The sequence below is a fragment of the Dermacentor andersoni genome, unplaced genomic scaffold (genome assembly GCF_023375885.2).
Source record: "Dermacentor andersoni unplaced genomic scaffold, qqDerAnde1_hic_scaffold ctg00000039.1, whole genome shotgun sequence".
NCBI lineage: Eukaryota > Metazoa > Arthropoda > Arachnida > Ixodida > Ixodidae > Dermacentor > Dermacentor andersoni.
Genome location: NW_027314752.1, coordinates 17588047 through 17600497, shown reverse-complemented (window position 1 = coordinate 17600497; position 12451 = coordinate 17588047). Strand labels below are relative to the sequence as shown.

The 12451-nt window shown below is 51.8% G+C and overlaps 1 pseudogene; it reads right to left on the bottom strand.

Moving 5' to 3' along the window:
* Positions 1-563: 563 nt before the first annotated feature.
* On the bottom strand, positions 564-12222 carry LOC126528035 (uncharacterized; annotated as a pseudogene).
* Between the last annotated feature and the right edge of the window lie 229 nt (positions 12223-12451).

Sequence of the window (12451 nt, the reverse complement as noted above, 5' to 3'; positions counted from 1 at the left end):
GCTCGCGACCGACGTGCTACAGTCGCACGTCCAGCACGACCTCGGTGCCCAGTTCGTGCGCCGCTCGCAATCCACGTGCGGCGGTCCCACGTGAGGACCTCGTCTAGCAGAGCAACATCTTTGCCAGACTGACACGCTGCTCGGCACGCTCAGGTGCGGCAGCTCAGGGACCGGCGGCCCTCGGGTCAGCCAGCGTCTCGAGCACTGGCAGCAGGGGACCTGGGACGTCCACGCTCGGCTCCGCGGTTCTCCGCGCCTTGCCACGGACGTCTCGCCTGGCAGGAGCCCTCGCCTCGTTCCGCCCAGGAGCTCGGAGCTGCTGCCCGCCTGGATTGAACACCGCGAACGCGCCCTCGTGCTGCCGTGCTCATGCACCCGTTGTCTTCCTCGTCGTTCACGGCGCTTGGTGGCCGCTTCGATCTTCTAGGGGCGACGCGCGGCACTTACGTATGGCATTTCACTCCCCACTTTGAGAAGTTGTTTCATGAAAACAACTTTCCAAAGCACGTACATGGTCAAAGTTCACAGTCTGTAAGGCGCCATGTGTTCACATGCAAAAGTCTTTCCACACGCGCAGTAGTAGTTCCTGAAGTGTTCACAAACGCAATAAATGCAGTAGGCACACTTCACGCTGTAATTCACATTCCACTCACGTAGAGCCTACATTTTCGCTACCCTGTACATTTTCGCTACCCTTCGCGCCACACTGTTCGGGGTGGACACCGGCGGTTCCATCTAGGACGAACAGCTGCAAAGCTGAACTTGTAGTCTGTCCCATCATGAGCAATAACTTGTTTGATGGCACTTATGGCACTTTCATGGTCCTTGAAACTCAGCAGCACTTTGCCTTCACGGCGATCAATGAGCAAGGCATCAGGAAATAGCGGCCCAAGGGTATCCATGCCTTTGTCATCAGGAAGTCTTCGCACATACAGCAGGCGGTCTGACTTGTATGTGGAACTGCTCCGGGGACTGCTAGGTCCACTTGCACTGGCTTCCCCTTGAGCTGCTTGCTGCGCAGGAGCTCCAGCTGTGCAGTAGCCACTTCTGGGCTCTCAAAATCCAGAAATGCACTGTGCCTGTTTACAAAGCGGACACTGCGGATGGCATCTGACAGGGCACGAACTTCATCCTTGGTCACCTGGCTTGACATGTTCCCAATGAACAATGAACACTTGCACGGGTCATCAGCCGAGACGTAACGAAGTGATTCGGGAATGCTTTCATCAACATCAATACGTGACCTTGTGTCTGAACCGTCCCGAGGGACGCGTCGCTGTTACAAACGGAGCCCACCCCGACATGGAGTTCCTCCTTTCCGGTCAATGCCCTCGGGCTCACTTTGGCTGTGGCTTTCCGCCTCCCTTCCGGGCTTGCGCCGCTTGCGACGGCGACCGAGACTGTCTTAACTCACGCGCTCATTGCCCCGAATGGACGCTCGTCTCCTGCCCTCCTGGCTTTCTCCAGCTCTTTCAGTAGCACCTTCATCCTTTGCTTCCGTAGACGGTTCCGTCTCCTGCTTGGTTGCCTCAGTCGACACAGTTGCAGGGTTTGACGCAGCACTCACGGTAGCTCTATCCGGGCACACCCTTGGTGTCGAACAGGCTCCTCTGCTGTCGCCGAGTCTTTATGCCGTTTTGACAGGTCAGACAGGTCATGTGACGGATTGAAACCAGTAGGGTAGAGCACTCCGTCGATGTTCCCAAGAACACCATCATAGAGTGGCCTTTCCATGCAGAGTGCCAGTGTCCTTCCTCGGAAGAAGGGGGAATCTACATAGACCTTTGCCTCTGGAAGCCGCTTAAACGAACCGTCCAGAAGGTAAATGGTACGCATGATACCGGTGAAATTCTTTTCCGGCACCATCGAACGCCTGACGACCACAGTACTGCAGCCGGAATCTCTCAACACCGACACCGGGTGTCCACTGAGATATCCGCTTGCCGTCGGCATCTCTTGCGTCTGAAGACCAAGGCAGATGTCTTCTCCATATGTTCTTACAGGGGGCCTTGTTTTATCCTCAGATTTAGCGGTAGGAGCCGGACTTACTTCGTTCCGGGCGGCAGGCATCCTGTCGCAGCCAGCAATGGCACTAGACGCTTCCGTGTTGCTGCCGTTTATGTTCGGGCACACGTCAGCTTTATGTCCATGGTTCGTGCATTTCCAGCTAGACGAGGACTTTGGTCCTTTTGACCGCGTCCAACAATCTGCAGCAAGGTGTCCTTGCTTGCCACATAGAAAGCACTCAACTTTTTCTCTCCTGGCCTCTGTTTCGGAATTCTTGCTTTCCAGGTCTGCTTTACTAATCCCTCTCTCTTCTTTTCCTCTGGCGAGGTTTGTCAGGTTTTGCGCCTCTAAATAATGGTCAGCCGCTTCGGCTAGCTTGTCGATGCCGCGGCATCCTCGCTCTTTCAGGAAGATGGCGAGCCTCTCATCGCAACGTAGCAAAAACTGTTCAGAAGCAATCTTATCTCTTAATCCGTCATATATTTTCTCTGTTTTTGCCATCTGCTGCCAATGATCGAAGTACCCAAGGAGTCGACCAGCAAACTGCCGCCCTGTCTCCGAATTCTCAGGCTTAGTTTCCCGAAACTTTTGACGGTATCCTTCTTCCGTATACCGGAACCTTTGCAATAAAGTTTGCTTCAGCTTTTGATAATCTGTGACATCCTCCGCAGCCATGCGTCCGATCACGCTCAAGGCTTCGCCTGACAAACACAAGCTTAATGATAGCACCCACCTATCACTTGGCCATCCTTGGCTCGTGGCTACCCGCTCGAAGCGCTGGATGTACGCGTCGAGTTCGTCGCGGCTCTCGTTGTAGGGAGGAATAAGCTTGTGGGGACTTCTAAATGCTTCACCGCTGCTTTCCCCGCGTTCGTTTCCGGTTTCGACCGTCCCAGACGCGTGCTCTGCAAGACGACATCTAGTCTCTAGCAAAGTTCGTTCCGCCATCAGTCGAGCGATCTCCTGTTCATGGGCTACTCGCGCTGCTTCCCTGTCCTCAGCTCGTTTATCGCGTTCTCTGTTAAGCTGCTCGTCAATCCACTCTCTTAGTTCTTTACCAGACAAGCCAAGCTCCTTGCCTATCGGAATAAATTTCTCCCAGTCCATTTCCGACCACTGCACACAAGCGAAGTGCGGCACTTAAGGATGGAACTAGAGCTTAGTCCTGTAGCGGACGCCAGAAATTGTGGTGATTAGGACTGTTCGGCAGTTTCGCTAGTGCGCAGTGACGCGGAAGAAAGACAGAGAGTCATTTATGTGCGTTTATAAAACTCAAAGCAACCTTGAAGATGTGAATATATACAGAGAGTTGATGACAGCGTAACTGCAGTCACTGTGTCCACGGGCTGAAACAGTCCCGGGTTGCGCGGCTCACAGTTCGCTGGTCACGGCACCGTGCGGTCTCCCGTGCTCGAGCTGGCCGCGACGACCACACGCTCGGGCCCCATTCAGCACGGTTCCCGGACTCGGCACGCTCGGACGCCACAGTGGCAGCAGCCAGGGGACGCCTTGCTCCACACGTCCTTGATGTCCGGCTCGGACGTCGCTCGCGACCGACGTGCTACAGTCGCACGTCCAGCACGACCTCGGTGCCCAGTTCGTGCGCCGCTCGCAATCCACGTGCGGCGGTCACACGTGAGGACCTCGTCTAGCACAGCAACATCTGTGCCAGACTGACACGCTGCTCGGCACGCTCAGGTGCGGCAGCTCAGGGACCGGCGGCCCTCGGGTCAGCCAGCGTCTCGAGCACTGGCAGCAGGGGACCTGGGACGTCCACGCTCGGCTCCGCGGTTCTCCGCGCCTTGCCACGGACGTCTCGCCTGGCAGGAACCCTCGCCTCGTTCCGCCCAGGAGCTCGGAGCTGCTGCCCGCCTGGATCGAACACCGCGAACGCGCCCTCGTGCTGCCGTGCTCGTGCACCCGTTGTCTTCCTCGTCGTTCACGGCGCTTGGTGGCCGCTTCGATCTTCTACGGGCGACGCGCGGCACTTACGTATGACACCCACATATGAGACGCGCAGGCACGGAAAATGGCTCATACCCTTTTCGAGGACAAATTACGGCCATCAAATTGTCGCAAATACCTTGCCACGGCTACTAAATTCTTATCTAGAAGCCGGCATTGACATCCATGCCTTGACACCATCGGAGCTCTTATGTCTGGTGAAAACTACCATTTAAATCGCTATGGTTCCGTAAAACCGAATGTATTCAATGAAAGAAGTGTAATTTATTTGATGTACCCAGTGTTCTTAATTTTTTTCATTTCTGAAAGTGTTCTGTGCCACCCCTCTGCCAATATGTAAAGGGGGCCAGGGACCACTGAAGCTGCCAATAAGCAGCTTTTACCTTGGCCCCCTCCATTTGCTTGTAAATGGGCACAAATAAAATGAAAATGAAAGTGAAAATAGAATACAGTAAGCTTCTAAGTGAAATAAGGACAGAAATACGGAAAGAGAAACGTGTTCCTTGGAAATGAAAACTGAACGCGAAACCTCGAAGAACAGTGAGATACGAAAAGCGGTCGCCGAATGCCAGGAAGGTTCCCGAGAGCACAAGCAGCATAAAAAAAGCAGCTGCCGTAGGATGAAGTAGCAAGAAAATGGGAAATATTCCGGGAGAAAGAATCTATCGTTCGAATACTGGTGCGAACAAATTTAAACAGTGAAAAAAAAATACGTTGGTTGTTAGAAATAGGTGAGAAAAAGAATGCCGCACCTAGAATATTCTGGAGCCACATAATATTATTAGGCAGCAAGAACACAATAATACCAGAACATATCCTAGACAAAAATGTAAACAAACTGGAAGAGTACGCGGCTATAGATAACATCAAAAATAAAAGCCGAATCATTTCAAGGCAACGACAAGGTTGTACTTGAAGAATAAATGGGCATGGAAGAGAACAAGGTAGGAAAGGGGCTTGTGCCGGCAAATTTAAACTTGACGAGAGCTGAAGGGAAAATTCCGAAGCGCACAGCCACTAGGCTAGATGAGGTACCCGTTAGACTGATTAATGAACTAAGGATTAATGAAGTAAGGAAGCTTTGTTTAAAGGAGTAGACCACCGTCTAAAATATAGACGAATACCAAAGAGTTGGCGACAACTTTGAATGAATTTAGTGTATAAGTCTAAGAGGGGAGAAAAAATTAACTCCTATGGACCATTGACCTTTACATCGGTAATATACAGGTTAGTAATGCAAGGAATTCAGTTAAAGGTGCAAGCGCTGATACAGAACAATGGGATTTTGGGAGAACTTATAGGGGTATTACTTAGGCTCGCGCGTGCGCACCTCACCCTTATCTGGATCGCACAGCGCCGATGGAGCGGCAGTCGCTCGCTAGCACTTTCGCAACAGCCCTAGGAGTCAGAGCTGCAACCCCTAACCCGCGGTTCGCAGTGAGTTGCGACCACGGCGGGTTCAGGCCAGGGGCGACAGGGTGAGTCTCGACCTAAGGTGTTTATTCACCTTAGTGTACATGTATACCAACTGACAGGAACAGCAACAACACATACAGATACAACACAAAAACCACAGCGGCGGAGCATTCCGCACGTCTTGGGTGAAACAAACCACACAATGTGGGAACCACAAAAGAGGCTGAGAAGAGTTCAGCTCACCCTTAGTGGATCCGCGCTCGGGCCCTGGGGCGGTAAGTCGCACACAAAGGCCGGGCGCAACATGGGGACGGCGTGCGGCGGTCTCAGCGGCTGAATTGAGATACGGCCAGTCGCAAGCTCGTCAGCCGAAAGACAACGGTGCATCAGGGGAATAGCGCTTCTCCCCGAGCGGCGGAGAGGGAGTCTACCCGGTTCCAAGAAAGGGGAAGGAGGGAACGGGGTGCCTTGGCTGCAGCGTCGCGGCCAGCCGCGAAGAGCAGCGGGAGCGGCGAAGGTGCCCTCTCCCCGCTACCCTCCGCGAGCGAGCACGTGATTATCGCGTGATAACCACGTGGCCGCTCCGGAGATATCGGGATGCGCGTGCGATCCCTACAAACATCAGAATGGCTTCAGTATGGGGAGGCGTTTGCATGATAAATAATTTGTCTTCACTGTATTGCAATATCAAGAGTAGAAAGGAGACCGTTAGATGTGGCCTTTTTAGACAACAGGAGCCTATGACAAAATAGACCCCAACATTCTTTTTAGTATTCTGGAAAGGCGACGCTTAGGCGACGAATGTCTACAGCTTTTGAGAGAGATTTATCTATAAAATGTCCTTTGCGTTGAATAGGAAAGGGTGATCAGCGAGGAGGAAGTCAGCATTGAAATACCACGGTCGAAACGACGCTTCAGTCCAATGAACACGAGCCGATGATTGATGACTACTTTGTACACATCAACATAGAGTCCGCGAAAATTCTTACACTAATTGCCGCCGTGGATGGAAGCGTCCCACCTGGCTGCACATTAGACAGTTGAACGGAGATGAAGGGCTTACGTGGAAAACGTGCATGATCTATGTTCCGCACCAGCATCGGCCACTTGAGGCATCAATATGTTGAACGCGATAGTTCACCGGCGAGGTCTGCTCTATGACTTTGTAGGGGCCTATATATCGAGACTCAAGTTTCTCACGTTAACCGGGTGCTCGTGCTCGTGTCAACTGGTGCACATCATCACAAGGGTGGTAGGAAGTGGCGCGGTGAGAGACATTGTAGCAATGTTTGGCTTGCTTGCTTGGCTTGCTTAAGTGTTCATACGGGTGCGTCGACGACATTGGGCAATACGATACACAAATTGGTCAGAAATGAATGGTGAAGCATTGACAGAGTCTGAGAAGACAGAAACATCGAATGATGAGGTTGGGTGGTGCCACAGACGTGTTGTACGCAAATGTTTGAAAGGGGAGAATCGCATCCCAGTTGCGAGGGTCAGGTTGAATATACATAGATAGCATGTCTCATAGCGTGCGTTGAATTCACTATCTTAGGCCATTGGTTTGAGGGTGGTAGCTAGACGTTGTCTCGCAGACGGTGTTGGGCGCTTGCGGAACTTGATTGAGCGCTTGAAAGACATGCCTTGCCTCGGTCACTCAAATGGACGTGAGGCACACCATGACGTAAGTAGACAGCCTGCAGGAAAGCTCCAGAACGTACTGAGGCTGATTCAGCGTACCGGGATAAGTGGTAAACAACAGTGACGATCCATCTGTTGCCGTCTGGAGTAGATGGGAGTGGCCCGAAATGGTCAATGCCAATGGCAGAGAAGGCTTCTGCGAGACCAAGAAGTGGTTGTAGCGTCCCTACCGGAGTAGTAGTACGTCGCTCGCAATGTTGGCGAAGCTTGCACTAGGCAACACATCTAGGTACCCTCGTGGAAAGAGCTGGCCAAAAGAAACCGCTGTATATGCGCTCGTGTGTTTTGTGCTAACCCAAGTGGCCTGACGTAGGGTCATCGTGTGAAGCCTGCAGAACTGCAGCGCGAAGAGAGCGTGGCAGAGTGGGAGCCCATCGATCGCCTTCCGGGTGAAAAATGCAGCGGTAGAGCACGTCGTCTTTGAACATGAACAGTTTGAGCTGTGTCCGTAGCCTGGTATTGGGTGAAAATGAGCACCGCCATGGCGATTGATGATATGATGGCAATGAGAATGGGTGCGCTCGTGAGTGGAAAGCACTGAAGGGGGTTTGATTGAGTTAAGATGGAAATCGGTGGGGTGGAGGATGCGTCCTCAATGCGGCCAAGTTGAGATGGCGATGTGATGTGCTCCGATGATGTTGGTAATGGGCATCGTGAAAGAGCATCCACATATTGGCACTTCCTCCCGCACTTGTATATGACATGAAATCTTATGCTTGTAATGGGAGTATCCAGCGACCAAGGCGTGCAGACAAGTTTTTGATTCTCGACAACCCACATAGGATATGGCGGTCGGTCTCAACCGTGAAATGTCGACCGTGGAGGTATGGGTGAAATTTCTGGATTGCCATGACAACAGGCATACACTTTTGTACGGCTATTGAATACTTCTTTTCCACGGAAGTCGGAACGCAGCTTTCATATGCAACAACCTTTTCGCAAAATTCGTGGTGGCCCTGTGGCACTACGGCACCTATTCCTTAACCACTAGCATCAGTATGCAGTAATTCGGGTGCCTTGTCAAAAAAATGTCAAAGAACAGGTGGGGATGTTAGTCCGCGCTTGAGTTATTGGAAGGCGGCGTCACACTGATCGTTCCAATCTAATGATCTCGATCTAGTAAAGACATTGTGGAGAGTCGAGGCAATCCTGGTGAAGTTCCGTATCAAATGTCGAAAGTATGAGGCGAGTCCTTTTGCGCGAAGTGTGCGTGGAAAATTGAGCACTGAGGTAATTTTGGGAGGATCGCGTTGGATGCTGTCTTTGCTGAAGATGACCCAGGACTTTAATGATTCTGTTAGCGAAACGGCATTTCCTCGCGTTTAGCTGAAGTCCGGCATTAGAAAGGCACGTGAGCATTTCATCTAAGCGTTGCAGATGGTCAGTGAAAGTCGGGGAAAGCACGGCGATGTCGTCGTGGTAACATAGAAAAGTTTTCACCCAGAGGCCACGAAGAACAGTGTCGATCATTCCTTCGGTTGTGGCGGTAGCATTGCATTGGCCGAAAGGCATTGCGTTAAACTCGTAAAGATCGTCTGGAGTAAAAAAGACGGTATTTTCTTTGTCTGCTTCGTGCATTGGAATTTGCCAAGATCCGGAGCAAAGACCAAGGCTGGAAAAGTATTGCACACCTTGCAAAGAATCGAGGGTGTCATCGATACGGGGCATAGGGTGTACAACTTTACGAATGATCTTGTTTAGTGCGCGGTAGTCAACACAAAATCGTGCCGATCCATCATTTTCTGCACTAGAACGACGGGTGATGACCAAGAACTGGCGGAGGGACTGTTTGATGTTGCTTTTCACCATATCGGCGACGTTCTCCTCCATGATTTTGCATTCTGCCAAATATACTCGGTAGGGGCGATGGCGTACAACAGTCTGGCCGTCAGTGTCGATACGATGGTAGGCAACGGAGGTCTGTACAAGTGACGAAATATTCATATCAAATGAGGCCTGATGCTTCGTGAGCAATTTTATCAACGCTTCACTCATCGGCTCTCACCGATGGCAGGCCACTTCCTCTCAATATGGATCCTACTCTGCGAATGCGGCGCCTTCCATATGCCAAGAGGCGTGCTAAGCTAACGGTTAACTGCGCTTGTCTGAACGCATCGTATACACGGACGCTGCACTGCCTGCTGACGTCGCGAGTAACACCTGTTATGCCACTGCGTGGTACGACCAGACAAATAAAAATCAGAACCACCACCATCATATATCAGCAGAAGCAATGTCCAGCACCCGCGCTGCGCTAATGGCCATCCTAGAATATTTGTAGTAGTGGGCCCTCACACCTTCATCTCAAACTGATCCTCTTCACCCTCATGTGTACACAGACTCCCAGGCTGCCCATCGGACATGCGCAAATGTTATTTACGCAGATCCCCTACGGCAGAAGATCCGGCACAAGGCACGCCTGCTCCGCGAATGCGGTCACAATGTTACCATCCACTGGGTCCCTGCGCAATGCGGTATCCCCGGAAACGAGAAGGCTCATGGTCCGGCGCGCGCTCATCTCTCTACCGCGCTAGACAGAGTCTCATATACTCGTTATCCTCTCGTAGCTACCACACCTGAGGTAGCAGGCCCGTTGGCAGACAAGCATGCGACCAAGCAACGATGTGCAGCCTACCTCACAGAAGTTGGCAATCCACTCTCTATACCGTCACTTCCACCGAAGGTATTCACACGGCGAGAGTCAGTCTTGCTTCAGAGAATTCAGACAGGCACCCGCCTTACTTCTCACTCGCTGAACCGTTTCCACAGGGGTGGCACACCACCATCCGTCAGTGGGTTCTGTTCCATGAGCACATGTCTTGCTAATCTCAATCACCTTTGTTGGGAGTGCCCCCTCTTCATCCCACCAAGGCTTCGTGCCCTGGCCCCCATACAGCGCGGACCCTGGCCTTCTTCTCTCCGGACTTTGGCTTGCCCGGATCCCACGTCACAGAACCAGGCCATCGAGCTCTGGCGAGCACTGCTGTTGTTCCTCCAGGAATCGGCAGCACCACCCGTCGGCCGTCGGCTCCGCGACAGCCACAAGCGTCATGCGATCCCCACTTAGCTTCCTCTAGGACGTTCGTTAATGAAACGGAGGCAGCCTTTCCCTTCACCTTTTGCAATGATACTCCTCCATTTCCACCGCTGTATCTTCGGCGCATTTTAATGTGGACTAAACGGGGTTTCATTCATTCATTCTCTGAGCAGTAATAATGTCAGGACTTATCACGGAAGCAAGGGCAGACGAAGAAGATTTATCCTGTTGAGGAAGAGCTTACGAGGCGACGAGAGGAAGCAGGGTGACTGGCTGGGTGTTCACATAGCAGGTCAGTGCAGAGCCTTGAGGTAGGAGGATTGCCCCAGTAGTCGTGAGGCGATGATTATTGCAGTGCTTTCTTTGAACCGCGCCAGGCAGGAAGCGGAGACAATCCCGCGGGCAAGACAGTGGCCGTAAGGAGGAATGAAGACGTAACCATTGGTCATGTCCGTAAAAGAGAGAATTTTGATTTGCTCGTGGCCCGGAGGCAGAACAGAATCGGCAGCAGCGAGAAGACGGAGTCGTGGCTCATCGGTATTCCAGCTGCAATGAACTGTATCGGTCATATGGACTATACATTGGCGGCAAGAGATAAATGCGGACGCTGACGAGAGGATGTCCCAACCTAAAATTAGTTCATGAATGCACGGGATTAATATCGCGAACTAATTGCGTTGACGGATAATGTCAATGAAGATGCGTGCTGTACATTGGGCTGATGGCCAAATGATTTCTCCCTTAGCCCCTGTCAATGATGATCTAATAAAAGGCGTCTTCAGTCTCCACAGAGGAGAGCACAGGTCCGCACGCATACCATATATAGTAGATCCCGTGTCAATCAGAGCTATCAAACGCACACAATCCACATACACCAATAAGATGTTCGACATACGTTCAGGAGGACTTAGAGCACTTCGCAGCGATGCAGTTTTCACTCCAAAAATTACACTGGTTAGTTTTCCGGTCACTGAACATGGATTTGGGAGATATGCCGAAGTGGAAAAACAGAACTTCGGAGCGGCGATGGGGAACGGCGTCTCGAGGCACGTGTGTTGTGGGCGGTGTTGGAGTAGTCGGCCGGAGATAAAGATATATGAGTCGAAGGATTATCGCCATAATTGCGGTAGACGCGAGGAGGTGGCTAATCGCGTTCAAAGCCAGCGTGACCAGGAAGTTAATCTTGTTGGTGGCATCGGAAAAACCGCGAGATGCGTCTTCGAAAACCGCAGTAATAGCAGATAGGCCTCGACGAACGTCAGGCAGAGTAGTCAAGCGGGTTTGGAGCTCGGGCGACTATAGGGGCCATGTGATTGTGAACAATCGCAGGTGGTGTAATTGGAGACGGTGCGGTTGGCAATGCAGCAACTTGGCGGAAGTAGCCGGTTGTGGGCAAAGAGAAGCGTTGTCATGGTGGACGTTCTGCAGGGAGGCCAATTTCTCCTTAATAATGCCATGCAGGTCAGTAAAAGTAGGTTGGACGTGAGCGCTGCAGCATGGGGCTGAGCCATGCGCTTTCAATTCCTCACTAATTATGGCTCTAATCCTAGACAGGAGCTCAATACTGTTTGCAAGGGGGTTGTCGGAAAAGTCCGGTTGCAAGCGAATTGATTGCAGGGCATCGATGCGCAGACGGACGGAGACGTCGTCCGACACCGTCGAAGGCTTTTGAGCAGCGAGTGCGTTCAAGCCAGTATATCCTATACTCTTAAGAAGCTGTCACACGCGGTCAGTTGCTGGCACGGTGCTATCGACACGGCGGCAAAGCGCGAGGAAGTCCTCAGTGTGCTAGGTATACGAAAAATCTGCCGTAGCTGCTCCCTTAAAGACTTACCAATCCCGGAAGTCACACTCGAGATTGAGGAACATGTCTTGGCTGCTTGAGAGATGTAAAATGGTACGTTGTTTGCCCTCGATGTGTCCTTCGAGTTGTACTCACTCACACGATTGTAGTTGTTGAGCCAGTTTTCAACGTCCTCACCAGGCAAGCCAGAGAAGATTTCAGGATCGCGATACCAGTTCTTGGCAGGGCTGGGAGTAGGGGTGGCTCGTACTTGAACCGAGCTGGTGGTCGCTGCGGGCTGCTCTAGGAACATGACGGACTCTTGGAGTAAGCGGCGTCCCAAACGTAGTTCAAGGAGAGATCTTATAGGGGATTGAGGTCGAAGGGGTCTTAAAGCGCATCCACCACTACAAACACACCGGTCGAGACGATGCTTTATTCCAAGAAGAAAAAAGACACCAACGCAACAACGAACATGAGCCGTTGATTGATCATGACTTTGTATAGATGAAGATGAAATCCGCATAAATGCTAACAATATC